General features: G+C 40.1%; 1 non-coding gene across 1 annotated transcript; it reads left to right on the forward strand.

Annotated features, from left to right (window-relative positions):
- The first annotated feature begins 493 nt into the window (after positions 1-493).
- LOC149828598 (small nucleolar RNA R71) lies at positions 494-596 on the forward strand. Its single transcript, XR_016434492.1, has one exon. It is a non-coding gene; the product is annotated as a small nucleolar RNA R71 (small nucleolar RNA).
- Positions 597-16,150: the final 15,554 nt, after the last annotated feature.

Below are 16,150 nucleotides of genomic sequence, written 5' to 3' on the forward strand. Positions count from 1 at the left end.
TGGATTCTTCCATGAAAAATTGGGATGGTTACGCCAACCCGGATTATATGTAGATGAGAATGGGTTGTTCGGCGGTCTGACGTAACCCTGAGCTGCCTGAACTTGTTCTTGAACAAATTCAGGGTACTGAGCTGCCGAAGGGCACTCAGTGATCTCGTGTGCCGAACTGGCACAAAGAGTACACACCTGCTGTGTATTGGATGGTCCTGAGAGAAGTTGGTCCAGCTTCTGAGCAATCATGTCTACCTTGCACTGTAATGCAGTAGATGGACCAATCTCAAGAACACCAGCTTTCTTCTGAATGCTGGGTGTGGCTCTATCCGAATGAGAGCTCGAAGCATGGTGAAGGGAATTCTCAGCCAATGTATTAAATAACCTCCATGCTTCATCCTCGCTCTTCAGCATGAATGTCCCTCCACATGAAGAGTCGATCATCTGACGATTCTTGTCAGAAAATCCATCATAGAAGCTCTGCACCAGTTGCCATTTCGGCACCTAATGATGGGGACATTTCCTGAGGAGATCCTTCATTCTCTCCCATGTCTCATGAAAGCGCTCACCATCTAGCTCTGAAAAGCTAGTGATGGCTCTACGATATTGGTTCGTACGACCAATGGAAAAATATTTCTGAAGAAACTCCTGTTGCAATTGATCCCAGGACTCTATTTCTACAGAATCTAAGGACTTTAGCCAATACTTGGCTTTGTCCTTCAATGAAAAGGGGAATAGAGTCAACCTCAAAGCATCATCATCAAAATTCTGTATCTTAATAGTAGAACAGATTTCGAGGAATTCATCTAAATGTCTGTAGGGATCTTCATGACTAAGGCCATAAAACGATGGAAGCATCTGAATAATGCTGGCCTTAATCTCGTAATGAGGCGCTCCTACATCGGGTCTCCGAATGCAGGATGCCTGAACATAGTCTGTGGGAATGAAGTATTCCCGCAGAGGGCGTGGATGAACTGGGGGTGGAGGTGGAGGATCCATGTCAGCCATTGTTGTCGAACTTCGATGAGAATGTAAAATTCTCTCTGGGTTGTCAACAAATGGGTGTAATGGGGTTCCTAAACCTCGTCGCCCCTGCATACACTGGTACTAAGACCAGATGTAAGCAGACAACCTAAATCTAAAACTAAACTAACATAGGTACTAAAGTGTAAATAAACAAATAACAGTAACTAAAAACAAACAGATATGCTATCTATCTATGTCAGAATTCTATAACTAAATAAATAAGTAACAAAGTAAACTATTCTAAAATGCTAAAATAAATAAATACAGGAAATCACAAACTATGTTTTTCTAAAACCCACCTGTCTAATCGCTCCTTGTAGAATGAAACTTGAGTGAATCCTAGAAATAACAGTACATGAATCTTATATTTACTAACTATGTTAATCCTATATTCACTTACTAATCCTACTAACTAAAAAGAAAACAGCTAATTAACTAATTAAAACAAAGTAATAAATCAAACTCTAAGAAATAAAGTAATTAATTCGCCGTTCCCCGACAACGGCGCCAAAATTTGGTTGATAATTTAAAATGATCTTTTTAAAACAATTATTTTCAATAAAACTTTGGAAAATCGTCAACCAAAAATATAAAAACCGACTTTCCACAAAGTGGTAAGTACGGGTCGAATCCTCAGGGAACAGGAATTAATCAAGATATTTCTAGAAAATTTGATTTATTAATTACAAATATCAATCTACAATTATAAAGTTAATACAACTACAATTAATCACTAAAATGAAAATGAAAAAGCAACTAAATCTTCTTCTCCACACCAAGGGTATTTTCGTCTTTTCGCCAATTAGACAATCTTCACACTTGGACAATAACCCTGGAAACTAAATATGCTTTTCAACCTAAAAATGCAGAAAAATACAAAGTTAGTATTCTATTCTAACAATGCAAACAATACTAAAATTAATTCTAATTTTACGAAAATAATAAAACAAATGTTACTTATCAAACAATAATTAACTAAAATCCTAAACTAATTCTAAAATTAGCTAAATTAATTCTACTAATGCTGTATGATGATTATGCAACTCCTAAAATGCAGAAACTACTGAAAACGGGTCTAAAATGCCGAAACTAAGGAAATTACGAAACTGCCCCTAACTAGTGTAAAATAGATTTCTGACAGGTTATCGAAAAACCAGTGTTTGATAGAACAAACGAGGTCCGATTTTCCCGAAATTTGTTCTGTTCTGCAACTGACAGATTAAACAATCTGACAGTTTTTACAGAATGGAAAAACAGTATCTGGAACTCCAGATATAAGCATTTCAAAACTGGGAAAAATCAGGATATCGAAAGTCCTATAATTTAAAATCCAGAAAAAGCGGTTTTTGCAAAACGCTTAAAAATCAGACCAAATCAACTCCAAAAGAGCTGAAATTTGGTCTGCAGTCAAATAACACGTTAATAAAGTGAATAGAATAAATTTTTTTGGAAAACACAAAATTTTTGCACAGACAATAACGCTTGTGCGACAGGGCAAAAATCGTTTTTTTCTTTGAGTGCACTATTCACTTTATGAATCTATTTAAACACTAGAAAATGTAAATTAAACCTAATGCAGTCTAAATGACACTGTATCACAGTGTATATGCAGATGAGTATTACAACTAGGCTAAATGCATGACGAATGTTATACGCTAAGCAAGTTATGATTAAAACTATGTTAACTAATGATGCGAATGCAACTATACTACTCAATTAAATGTGATTCTAATTAACTATGTTAAACGCTAAATAACTACAAGTCAACGACACACAATGCACAAATCACACACACTTCTATACTATATTAAATCAAATAACTAAACTAATTAATCTAAAATCAACATAAATAAAATCTAAATGACATTAAATCCACTAAAGAACAAGGATAGGATTAGGGTTCACTCGGTTTGGATTAGGGAGGCTCGGTTTGGGTTTGGTTGGGAGAGATAGGCTCGAGCTAAGGTGGACTCGACTTGGACCAATGTGGACTCGGCTAGGCTTGACCTAACTAGTTGGGTTCGGTTGACTAGGATTGGGTTCGGTTTGGTCTATGACTTAACTTAGGCTTGGGTTTTGACTAAGTTAGGTTTAACTAAAACTCAGTTGGACTCTGTTTTGAGTTGACTTAGTCAACTAGGTTCGGGTTTACTTAAGTGGAATCAGTTTGACTTAGATAGGGTTGGACTAAAGATTGACTAGGGTTAGGTCTAGGTCTTTGACTAGGCTCGAGTTGGGTTAAGTAGGGGTTAGGTTTGACTCGACTAGGCTTGGCTTAGATTAGGTTAGGTAGACTCGGTTGACCTAAACTTAGGTTAGGGTTGACTCAACTAGGCTTGACTAGGGTTGGGTCTTGATCTTGGACACGACCTAGATTTGGTCTAAGCTTTGACTTAGACTAAGCTAGGTTTTGACTAGATTAACGACTCACCTAACCAAGTCAATCTAATTGACTAGGTTAGATTAGGTTCAATAGGTAGGGTCGGTTGACTCAAACTAAGGGTTGACTTGACTAGACTCAAGTGGGTTTAGACTAGGGTTTGACTCGACCTTGGCTTGGTTTGACTAGGTTAGGTTTAGACTAAAGTAGTAACCTCTTAATTCTTACAATTAATTTAAAGTTAACGATTTTAATGGAGAAGGTTGGAAAAATAAAGTAATAATTGTAAATGCTCAAACTTTGGAATGCTTTGAATTCCCAAAAACCGCCCCACTTAATGATGGAGTTACATTCCTTAATTGTCTTTAAGGTTCATTTTGGAAAAATGAAAAGTCCAATCTATAAACCCACAATTTTTGCTTTTCAAGAGGGAATTAAAGTGCTTTTAATGCTCTATGGAAATCGTGGAGCCTAGATTGGAATTTTTGTTTAATTTCAAAAACACTTTCCAAATTTAAGGATTAACTCCTTCTTTAATGCCCATTCAAGATTTAAATCTCCCTTAAATGCCTTACACGATTTTTGAAGAAACTCCTCTTTTCAAAAACTTTCCAAATTTCAATTACTTTAATTACCTCCCTTCTCAAAAATCGCCAACTTCAATTGGTGCTACTTCCTAAACTAATGCAATTAAAGCCACCTAGGGAATAAAATGACTTACATAGAAAATCGATTTCCTAGGATTAAATGCTACTCTAATTCCTAAAACCTACTTAATTGACCCCTAAAAACGGCTAGGAAAGAAAACCCTAATACATTGAACCTAGACACCTTCCTAACTTAACTAATTGTAATTAATAATTTCTAAAAAAAATCGACCAAGAGCTCAAGGGGAGCTCTAATGGCTGCCGCCCCACCTTGGGGAAGAAGAAGACTAACAAAAATAAAAAAAAATTAAAAACCTAAACTAACAAAAAACGATTTTACTAAATAGCCACTATTTTGATAAACTAAATTAAAATATAATAAAAAGAACTTCTAATTGCACAAATGCAAACATGAACAGCAATATGCTGGAATTTATTAAAAACATAAAGAAATAAAAATACGACTTTTGTAATTTTTGTTTTTCAATAGATCCAAAACACCAAAAACACAAAAATGCTAAAAACGATTCTCTAAAACAATCCGAAAATAAGGAAATGACTTAACACGATTTTTTTCTGCTGTTAATATGCAAAACATACAGCAAACCACACAATTTACTAACCTAAAAACACAAATCTAACTAAAATGCAAAGATCGGCTAGAATAAGTCTAGCCGATTTTTTTTCTTTTTCAAAAATGATAACAAACAAGACACAAGCACAACCCACGAATAAAATGAATTAAAATGAACTTTTATAATTGGATTTTCAGCAAAACAACTCAATACACACGCTGGACATAAAAAAATTGAAACAAAAATATTTTTGTAAAAATCAAGAATCGGCTAGAAATTGTCTAGCCGATTTTTGTATTTTTGCTTTTCTATTGAAATAACAATCACCACACACAACCAAACGACTAAGATGAATCAAAAGAGCAAAATTTTTTATTAGTTTTTCTGTAAAACAGACCCAAGAACACCTATGACACTTGAAGAATCGGCTAGATGAAGATCTAGCCGATTTTAAGGAAAAGAATGAAAAATAAAAAAATCGATTCCAATGAATCAAGCAAACAAATAAACCTAATTTAACGTGCTGGCCTATGCACGAAATCTAATCTAAGGTTGAAACAAAAATAAAAATAAGAAACACACAGAAAATAAAAAAAAGAAAACCAACACACAATTCGGTTTTAGCTAGAAGAGAAGGAAGAAGAAGACCTACCTCTTGGAAGATCCGACGACCGAGGGGATGAAGAAGAGCGGACCGTGGCTGGAGTAGGACGTCCTAAACAGTTCCAGGATGCTGGACTTCACCAAAAAACAGCACCTTTGCAGCTGCTACACGTTGGAGATCCACCGACGATGGAATGTGAGTCGATTCTCGATCGGAGGGTGTAGAAAGCCGGATGAAGGTAGGGCCGGCTTATCTTGTTGGTGTGTTTCGCACTCCCGCACAAGGTTAATGGTCTCCACCTCTGATACACCTGCAAAAATACAGAAAAGTGGTGAAACTACAGCAAGGAGAAAGAAAGAAATGGAAAGGAACACAAGAGAGATCGAAAATATGCTTGAAAATCAAGCATAGACCGGTCTTCAATGGCCAATACGTGGAGGGAGATGGAGAGGAAGGAGCTGCTGGAGTAGAATCACTGTAGGGGGCATCCAAACATAGCCAAAGACGCCTAGGGTTCTTGAAAAAAAACTATTTATAGTTTTGACATTTTTCAGAAAGAGGGTTAAAAAATAAAATATTGCTAGGCGCTACTTTCTGGGGGGTTTTCTGCAAAACTTTTTAAATTGGATATGGATAGGCGTGTGGGTTGGGTTTTGGGCTTTTTAAGAGTTGATCCAAGGTCCAATTAACCTAAATGGGTCGGATATGGATCCGATCCACCTTGAAATTTGTGCCCAAACACTGAAATGGCCATAACTCTCTCATTTTAACTCTGATTTTTCTGAAATTCGAACCATAACCCCTTACTATCAAAACACATCTAAACATGGGTTTAAAACCTTAAACTTGATACAAAATGCATGAAAAACTTGTTTACATGATGTGCATTTCATGCATCATCACCCATCCCATGGATTTTCACGCTATTTTCAAAACGAAGGCGAGTATTTCAAAACCATTTCCAAAAATTCGGTCAAGTTTGAAGCGCGAAAGCATTTCCCTCTTTCTCTCTCGCAAGGAAAGGGAAGACGGGAAAATTTTTGCGACGATAACAGGTTTGGCGACCGTGATGGGACCTGTCCTTGTTTGGTCAAAATTGTGCTTGATTTAGTTCAATTATCGAAATTATGTTTACAAATTCTCAGCTCTTTTACTTTTGATATCATGTGAACCTAGGAGCCTAGATTCTGACCTAGCTGACATTGATTGCATATAGACTAGGCATGGTTTGGTAGGACCAGACTGAGGAGATATTTTCATGCTCACATAGACTTAGGTCTAAATATAACTCTCCTCAATTTAGGATCTGAATGCAAACAATGTATGCTTCTTCAAAGTTTTCAAAATCTATCTCTCTAGGACTTAGAGCCCTCTATTTCTTGCATGTGATCATTTTTTAAAAATCTCAATTACCTATCATTACCCGGCCTTCACGTTGCTGGGCTCTCTTCCAGAACCCTAGTTCGGGACAGAGCCTCACAACTGGGCCAATTATTTGGGTTAACAGCCCCCTACCACGTACCGCGGGCCACAGTCCGAAGTATATCGGTAGGTGCTCAAGGATGTTGGAAAACCTTACCTTAGAACCAAAGTTGAAATTATATGCCACGTACCTCGGATTTTGGTCGGGGTATATCGGCATAACTGGATTGGACAAAGATGATATGAACCTAGAGTTAGGATTAGGGTGCTCCAGCTGTTTTCAAAGTGATGCATCTAGAGTCAGCCTTTTAGGGAGTGCTGAATGTGCATAAATGTTTGTGCAGGATGTGATTGTTTGTATGCTACCTTTATTTCCTTCATATTTTCACCAAAAATATTTTCAAATATCCATGTTTCCACCTTTTCCTTTATTTTCTCAAACCCTGGATGATTTCCAAAATATCCTATTTCTTTCAAAACTCCAGGCGATTTTCCATTCTACCTTTCTACTTGATCTCGAATTTCCAGCCGCATTTTATATCCTGCCTGCAAAATTTTCCACATTTTCCCCAAGTCTCATTCTGAGTCTTTCTCTATTTTTAATTCGATGGCATCCAGTCAAGTTGATCCTATCTTTCCTGAAGGTCACATCTCCTGCGAGGTGCGACAAGGTCGTCCTGAACACCGAGCCCTTAGCACCGGAACTTTCATTCTCCGGTGGTACTATTCCTGGCTAAAAATCTTTTCCCAAATATTCCCGGACCATTTGAGCGAGTGCGGATTAGAACTGGCGTCAGCAGTCGGAAAGCAGACCATCAATGGCAACCTGATCCACGCAATGGCAGAGCGATGGAATCCTCGGACGTGTACCTTCTAGTTCCCATGGGGAGAAACGACCATTTTAATGGATGAATTTTCAGAAATCATGGGGTTACCAGAACCAGCCGGTCAACCAGGAGATCCATTAGAACATCAATTCCTTATCAATGTCAAGGGTTTGGACCCCCGAGATTCATTAGCCCGTATGACAGGCCGCCGATCCTAGCCCCTGATCCAGTTGGACGGAAATGAATATGTTAACCTGCTCGAGTTGTACCGCCAATATGGAACATTCATTGAAGTCAGCTCGTTATCAAGGACAGCCAAAGAAAGGATTCAGAATGCAATGGTTCTGTGCACTGTAGGATTATCCCTCTTTCCAGATGGACAAAACTACATGAACATCAGAATAATCCAGCTTATGAGAAGATGGGGAAGTCAGCAGACCAATCGCCTCTCCATAGCCATGACAACGCTCGCCTTCCTATATCGTGGTCTAACTCGATTCTCACTTGGAGAATCCATTTTAGTTGAAGGTTGCATCTACGCACTTCAATCCTGGTTTTTCCAACATGTTCCAGCCCGAGCAAGCTCTTTCAGATATAACGGCCAAGAACTCCTTCCAGTAGCGTAGTACCGGTCCATGATCAATAACATTCAAGAAGATGACGTAGTCTGGGACTATTTTGATCGACAATTGTCCCCTCCCAGATATACATACGCTTATGGAAAATGATTCAAGTTGTTGGGACCATTCTTCTGCACTTACTATCAACCGGAGCGATGTGTTCGGCAGTTCTCCCAGAGGCAATAGTATGTCGAAGCCCGACTGCTATCAGGAGCTATGGCAGAGTTCGATCTCACCTCCACACAATGGTCCGGGGCATATCATTCAGCCCGCTACAGCTGGGATTCCTTTGCCTCTCTTAAAATCTTTCCTGGTCCTAGAATGTCTGTCAACTATCGTGAATGGTGGCAAATTGTTTGTCCTCCACCTCTTTGTCAAGATCAATAAAATCATATTTTTCTCATTTCAATAAAATTCTCTCTCTTTCTATTGTGGTTTGACGACCTCGCCTAGGTAACAAGGCACATTTTCGTTGTTTTATTTCTCTTGCAAAGAGAATGACAACACAATTGTCGTGATTCCCGCGATGACTCAGTCCCCAGTAATGGGATATCTTTTTCAAATTGTCTATCATATTTTTCAGCAAATATTTCTTCCGAAAACCAATTCCTTCAGAATCTAATCAGGTCTTTGCCCTGCAGAGAGCATCTATAACATTTGATGGTTCGGACAAGATCAGGCAAAAGAACAATGGCATCTCAGTACTCGTCGGCTTCAGAAGAAGAGATGGGCTCCCCCCGATCTGAGAGAAGTCAAGAGCAGCAACAAGAAGATGATGGCATAGACCCGCAAATGTATGTCATGTTTCGAAAGATGATGAATAAAATGATGAATGAACAGCCCGGGACCAGCTCAGAAAGAAACCCATTCAGAGAGAAGTTCCATAGTCATAGGGATAAGAAGGCTTCAAAAAGGCAAGTTCAGCCTGAAGAGATCTCAGACGGAACAAACTCAATTGAAGATACAAATGAAGAATATGAAGTGCCTCCGGTATTTCAGAAGCGAGGCCAAGAACAAAAAAAAGGCCGCAAATCAAAGAGTCAGGATGCAGAAAAGTCCCTGCAAGCCCAATTCAGAGAAATGGCTAGAGTTGTCAAGGATCTGCAAGCCCGCGACAAGGGCAGGAAAGTCTTCACCGGCGAAGACTTCTACGATAGCTTAGAAGGGGATGATGATCTGGAGAATCTTCCCCAAAAATTCATCAAGTTCGACGGTTCTGGCGACCCAAAAGCTCATCTTGCCACTTTTTTTGCTGAATGTTCGAGGTTCAAGAGGGACAACCGGGCACTATTTCTATGCTTCCCCCGCAGCTTGGAAGGAGTTGCAGCTAAATGGTATGCGGAGCATATCAATCCAATCAAGCTCAAGGAGTTCGATAAAGTAGTAAACCTATTTATTGAACGCTTCTTGTTCAACACAGAGGAGCTTCCTACATTGAGTCATCTCTGCAATCTAAGGCAAAATGAGAATGAAAAAGCATGAGACTTTATTCACAGATGGAGATCGGCCTGCAACAAAATAAGAGATCCTATCTCGAAAAGGCACGCCCTGTCTCTAATCCTCAACAACTTCTCTCAACCATTAAGAGGATTGATCTCTACTGCACCATCCCGTACCTTTATTGAGTTGACTGAACGAGCCGAATGGCTCAAGCTGAGTGTGGAGAATGGAGTCTACGAAGGCTTCACCTTTTCCAAAAACAACCCCCAAGGTGAGCAGAAGAAGAAAGCTCACTTCACCTATTCTACCAACAACAACAACAACAACAGTCGGAATCAGTATAAAGGGCAGAAGAAAGATTATTGCTACAGCTCAGGCAGTTCGAACAACAAAGGAGATCAGAAAGGAAAGCCTGCCCCTCAATACAGCAAACCTCCTCAGCAGGATCAAAGGCCGAAACTGCGCGAGAAGACTAAACATGAAGGATGGAGTTACGATAGAAAATTTACTCTCCTCGACCAATCGCTCGAAGATGTGCTCGAGTATATGCTGTCAAAAGAGATGGTTAAGTTGCCCAGATTGGCCGATCCCCCTGTGCCCATGAGAAAATAGAAAGATCAGTTTTGCAAGTTCCACAGAACAGTGGGGCACAACACTGAGAACTGCTTTGTTCTCAAAAACATTGTACAAGATCTTATTGAAAAAAATCTTTTAGTGGAAGGAGAAGAAGAAGAAAAAATGGATATTCTCAATCAGCCCTTTTCTCCGCACACCACAGCAGTAGTGTTTGCACAGCCATTCCTACCGCATGAGCACATCAAGCCATGTTCTGCACAAGATCTCTGAGTTCAGCACCAGGTTTCAGTGCTACGACAAGCAGCACCACCCACCAAGAAGGTGGACATAATTTCAACTTTTGATAAGCTAAAAGTATCAGCGGAACTAGTTGAAATATTGCCTACAGCAGCCAGTAAAATTCCAGGGTTCCCAAAACATTTTCTCAAATCCAACCCAAAAAGGGGAGAAACTTCTAGTCAAAAGCCTCTAACCGCTCTGTCCAATGTCTCAATTTTGGACTTAGCCAAGAATTCCCGCAAGCACCAACAAGTACTGGATGATTTGCTCAGTAAGATCAAATTTAAACCCAGTACCACACCTGAAGACATGGCACAAATTGTGAATTCAGCCATGACCAATGCACCAATCACCTTCTCAGATGAGGACCTTCCAAAACCACATTCCTTTCATAATAATGCCTTGTATATCGTTGTTTGAGTGAGAGGAATGACGGTACCCCATGTGCTGGTCGATGGAGGTAGTAGCCTCAATATTTGTCTCGAGATGACCGCAAAAGCATTAGGGATCAAAGATAAAGAATATATTCCAGATCCCATCACTATCTACGGATTTGACAACCATGGTCAAACGGCCAAGGGCAAAATATTTTTGGAAGTATTCATCAACTATTCGGTGCACTCAGTACATTTCCATGTGGTCAATGTGCCACCTACCTACAACTTGTTGCTCGGAAGAACATGGATTCATAATGCTAATGCAGTGCCTTCCACCCTTCATCAATGCGTGAAATGGTCAAAAGGTGGAATGATTACCACAATACTGGGAGAAGACCTAGAAGAAAGGCTCCCGCAACCCATGATTCCCCGGCCATCATTCACTGCGGATATTCCCAGCATCAGGGAAAGTGAAGAGATTAATCCTGGAGAAAATCGAGAAATACTCAAGGCATCCTCAGAACCATCTATGCACACAGTAGCCATGGCCCGATGGAGAGGTCCTCAATTCTTCAAGGTTGGAGGCTGAATCGACTACAGCGCTATCAAAGATCACCCGTTGTTTCCGCAATTCATGAAAGCGAGAATGGGATTTGATTTGCTCCTGAAACATGGTTATCAACCCTTCAAAGGACTCGGCAAAAATGAAGATGGCCGCATCGAGCCAGTGATCCAAAAGCATCGTCCCCACAGAGCAGGACTAGGGTTCTCCGGCGAAAGCTCACCAAAAAAGACTGTTTTTGTCAAAGGGGCACATTGAAGACCATTTGTTATTTTCTTTCTTTCCAAAATAAATGTCTCATTTTATCAATGTCTTTGATCAATTCAAAATCAATAAAATTCCAAGATTTCTTTGTTTATCTGGATGCCATCTATCTCCTTTCCGTCCATCTCTTCATTTTATAATTTTAATGTCATTTTATGCATAAGTTCTCTTCAAATGATTGCTTGTCTTACGGTGAGAAATTTTATCTGAACCAAATTTCTTATCCAAAATTTCAGAATGACTTCTCGGACAATCAAGAAGCTCGTTCTCAATCCCAAGGCTTTTCAGAAGTCGTCAGCAATTCACAGAGTCAAAGCAAGCACCAAAGAGGGCAAGATTGCAAAACGATCAGATGACTGTGCATAATATGATCAGTCTCTTCAAGAATTACCAGAGTTTGCCGCAGTGCAGAAGCAGGACGAACCATCTCCTCTAGTCCAAGATCCGAGTGAAGATGTCAATATCGGTTCAGAGGAAGATCCCAAAATTCTCCAGAACGGAACTAGTCTGAGTCCGGAAGAAAAGGAAAGGCTCACTAATTTTCTTAAGCAACATGAGGAAGTGTTCGCATGGACATGTGAAGATATGCCAAAATTAGACCCAAAATTGGTCGAACACTGTCTCGTCTTTAAGCCAGAGGCTAACCCAGTCAAGCAGAAGCTGAGAAAAATGGATCCTAGAATAGAACAACAGGTCAAAGAAGGACTCAAAGATCTGCTCAAAGCAGGATTTATCCGAGCTATTGACTACCCTGATTGGTTAGCCAACATTGTCATTGTTTTAAAGAAAAGCGACAAAGTCGGGATTTGCATAGACTTCAGAGACCTCAATAAGGCGACTTTGAAGGATGACTATCCACTTCCAAGCATCGATCTTCTCATCGATAGTACAGCAGAACATGCTATGTTCTCTTTTATGGACGGATATTCCGGCTACAATCAGATTAAGTTAGCCGCCCGCGACCAATCAAAAACTTCCTTCACTACGCCTTGGGGCACTTTCTGCTATACAGTTATGCCTTTTGGGCTCAAGAATGCTGGAGCAACCTATCAACGGGCAATGGCCGTTATCTTTCATGATCAGATGCACAAAATCATGGATGCGTATGTTGACAATATCCTCGTGAAATCTAAAGAGGAAGAAGATCACCTCGAAGCCCTTGATCAAGTCTTTAAGCGACTCATTCTTTACAAGTTAAGACTTAACCCGCAAAAGTGTGTCTTTGGAGTCGAATCAGGCAAACTGTTGGGTTTTCTGGTCAGCAAAAAGGGAATTGAAGTTGACCCAGCCAAAGCAAAGGCTATCATTGATATGCCACCCCCGAAAAATCTTAGAGAATTGCGTAGCCTTCAAGGACGTATGCAATCAATCCGGCGATTTATTTCCAACTTGGCAATGAGATGAGAACCTTTCAATCACTTGCTCAGAAAAGGAGTGAAGTTTGAATGGGGACCAGAGTGTCAGCAATCATTCGATCACATCAAGAAGTATCTCCTCAATCCTTCTATCCTAAAGCTGTCAGAATTGGGAAAACCACTTTTATTATACATATCGGTCAATCAAGTCGCATGCGGCGGATTCTTGGCGCAGTACAAAGAAGGCAGCTTGATAGAGCACGCCATTTATTATGTGAGTAAGACTTTCATAGACTATGAAAAGAAATACTCTCAAATAGAGAAGACCTGCCTAGCTCTGGTATGGATGTGTCAGAAACTAAGACACTACCTGCTGGCATCTGAGGTCAAAATTTTGTCTAAACTCAATCCTCTCAAATACATCTTAGAGCAACCTTTCCTCAGCGGACGGGTCGCAAAATGGCAAGTCATACTAATGCAGTATGACTTAGAATATGTCTCGCAACAATCAATCAAAGGCCAAGCAATTGCAAATCAATTGGCAGATTTTCCTTTGGCAGAATGGGGGAAAGTCGAAGATGATTTCCCAGATGAGCAAATATGCAACATCCAGCAATACCCGGTCTGGAATTTATTTTTCGATGGTTCCAAGAATATGGCTGGAATAGGCATTGAAATCTTATTAATCACTCCAGAAAAAGAAATGATTCCATTTTCTCTCAAGTTAGACTTTCAATGCACTCATAATATGGCTGAATATGAAGCCCTGATTCAAGGTCTAAAGATCCTACTAGACTTCAATGTTAAGAGAGTGCATGCTTACGGCGACTCATTACTTGTTGTCAATCAAGTTCGAGCCAAATGGCAAGTCAAAGATCAAAAGTTATTTCCTTATCAGAAAATCGTTTCAGCTCTTGTTAGCAAGTTTGAAGAATTTCAGCTATTCCATATCAAGAGAGATTTTAATCAAGTGGCCGATAGTCTAGCCAGTTTAGGCTCCATCATGGCATTCGAAAATGGAGAATCTTGCCGTTCCTTCGAAATTGGCAGACTTGACCAACCTGCTTTCCTTCCAACAGAGCAAGTACGCCAAGCTGAGCAAAAGAAGAAGCCTTGGTATTACAATATCAAAACTTTCATAAAAACTGGCGAACTGCCTCCAGAACTCTCAAAGAAAGAGCAGCAAGCAATCCAGCGTATGTCTACCCGATATTTCATTATGGCCAATGTCCTCTATCGTCGTGGATTCAGTTCAAAATATACCAGATGTTTAGATGAAGACGAAGCCAAAGAAGTTGTACGAGAAGCACACAAAGGCATTTGTGGTGGCCATGTCGGCTACCAAACCCTTGTCAAACAGATCGTTAGAGCAGGTTACTACTGGAAGACTATGCAGCAAGACTGTTACTATTATGTGAAGAAGTATGTTCAATGCCAAATACACACACCTTCTATTCATGCTCCAGCAACATATTTATAATATGTTGTCTCCCCATGGCCATTCTCTATGTAGGCCTTCGATGTTGTAGGCCACCCCCTCTGCTTCAAATGGCCACAAATACTTCCTTGCCGCAACAGAATATTTCACCAAGTGGGTAGAAGCTATCACTCTTCGCATAGTGGAAGGCCGACACGTGGTCTCTTTCATTCACAAGAGCATCCTTTGCCGTTTCGGCATCCCGCATGACATCGTGTCAGATAATGGCAGTCATTTTAAGAATGAAAAGATGAAGACATTCTGCTCAAAGTTCAAAATCTATCAACATTTTTTCGCTCCCTACTATCCTTAAGGAAATGGTCAGGCAGAGGCCACCAATAAGATTTTAATTCATATCTTGGAGCGAACTGTAGAAACAGACCGTGACTGGCATGAGAAGCTACACGATACACTATGGGCCTACCGGACCACCATTCGTACACCAACGAATGCTACTCCATCAGAATTGGTCTACGGAACAGAAGTAGTATTGCCGCTACATGTTCAGAAGCCCGCTTTGAAATTCGCATTGCTTCTGCAATTACCTCTTGATCAATACCAGCAGCAACGACTGGTACAGTTAGACTTGCTCAACGAGAGAAGGCTAAAAGCAGCAGAGCATGCTCAATCCTATCGCCAGAGAGTAGCCAGGCAGTACGCGAAGTCTGTCATTGAAAGAAGATTCAAAGTCAATGAGCTAGTGCTTTTATCCATATCTTATCTCAAGCATCATCCTGTCGGTAAATGGTCGCCAAATTGGGAAGGTCCCTATGTTGTCAAAGAAGCATTATCCCGCAACTCATATCGGCTCATCAATGCCGATGGGGTAGAATTGCCGGATCCCATTAATGCTCGACACTTGAAAAAGTTTTATACGTGAAGCAATTATTCCTCCTTTGTAATCCTCCTAATTGTTTTTCAAATAATGATCAAACTTTCTTTTCCCAGTTACACTGGGGCATTTTAAAGTTTTGTTCTGCATGCAGGCAGGATAAGCAAATCTCTCATTTTACACACTTGTGCATGCATGTGCATCAATTCATATTCATTTGCATTCAACTGTATTAACAACAATCCGGTCAGTATTGGGATTTCAACAAACGGTCCCATCACAATTCCTAATGATTCGAAATGGAAAGATAATCGCCAGTACTGAACCGAAACCCAGTGCTCGAACTGGTATTATTTCAAAATCCAGTGTTCAAACTGGTACATTTTCAAAATTCAACTTTTTGGAAAACCGAGTTCCGACTCAGGTTTTTATTCAAATTATCCTCTTTTGTTGATCTGGGTTCCGACTCGAGATCTCTTTATTCATTCGAGCTCAGACTAGAGCTCTTCATTTTCCTTTGTTGATCCGAGTTCCGACTCGAGATCTCTCTACTTTATTTGAGCTCTGATTCGAGCTCTTCATTTTCCTTTGTTAATCCGGGTTCCGACTCGTGATCTCTTTACCTTATTCGAGCTCTAACTCGAGCTCTTCATTTTTCTTTTGTTGATCCGGGTTCCGACTCGTGATCTCATTACCTTACTCGAGTTCTGACTCGAGATCTTCATTTTCTTTTGTTGATCCGGGTTCCGACCTGTGATCTCATTACCTTACTCGAACCCTGATTCGAGCTCTTCATTTTCCTTTGTTGATTTGGGTTCCGACTCGAGATCTCTTTATTTACTCGAGCCTTGACTCGAGCTCTTCATTGTCTTTTGTTGATTTGGGTTCCAACTCGT

Source organism: Nuphar pumila, chromosome 9 (assembly GCF_984573655.1).
Source record: "Nuphar pumila chromosome 9, dmNupPumi1.hap1.1, whole genome shotgun sequence".
Classification (NCBI taxonomy): domain Eukaryota; kingdom Viridiplantae; phylum Streptophyta; class Magnoliopsida; order Nymphaeales; family Nymphaeaceae; genus Nuphar; species Nuphar pumila.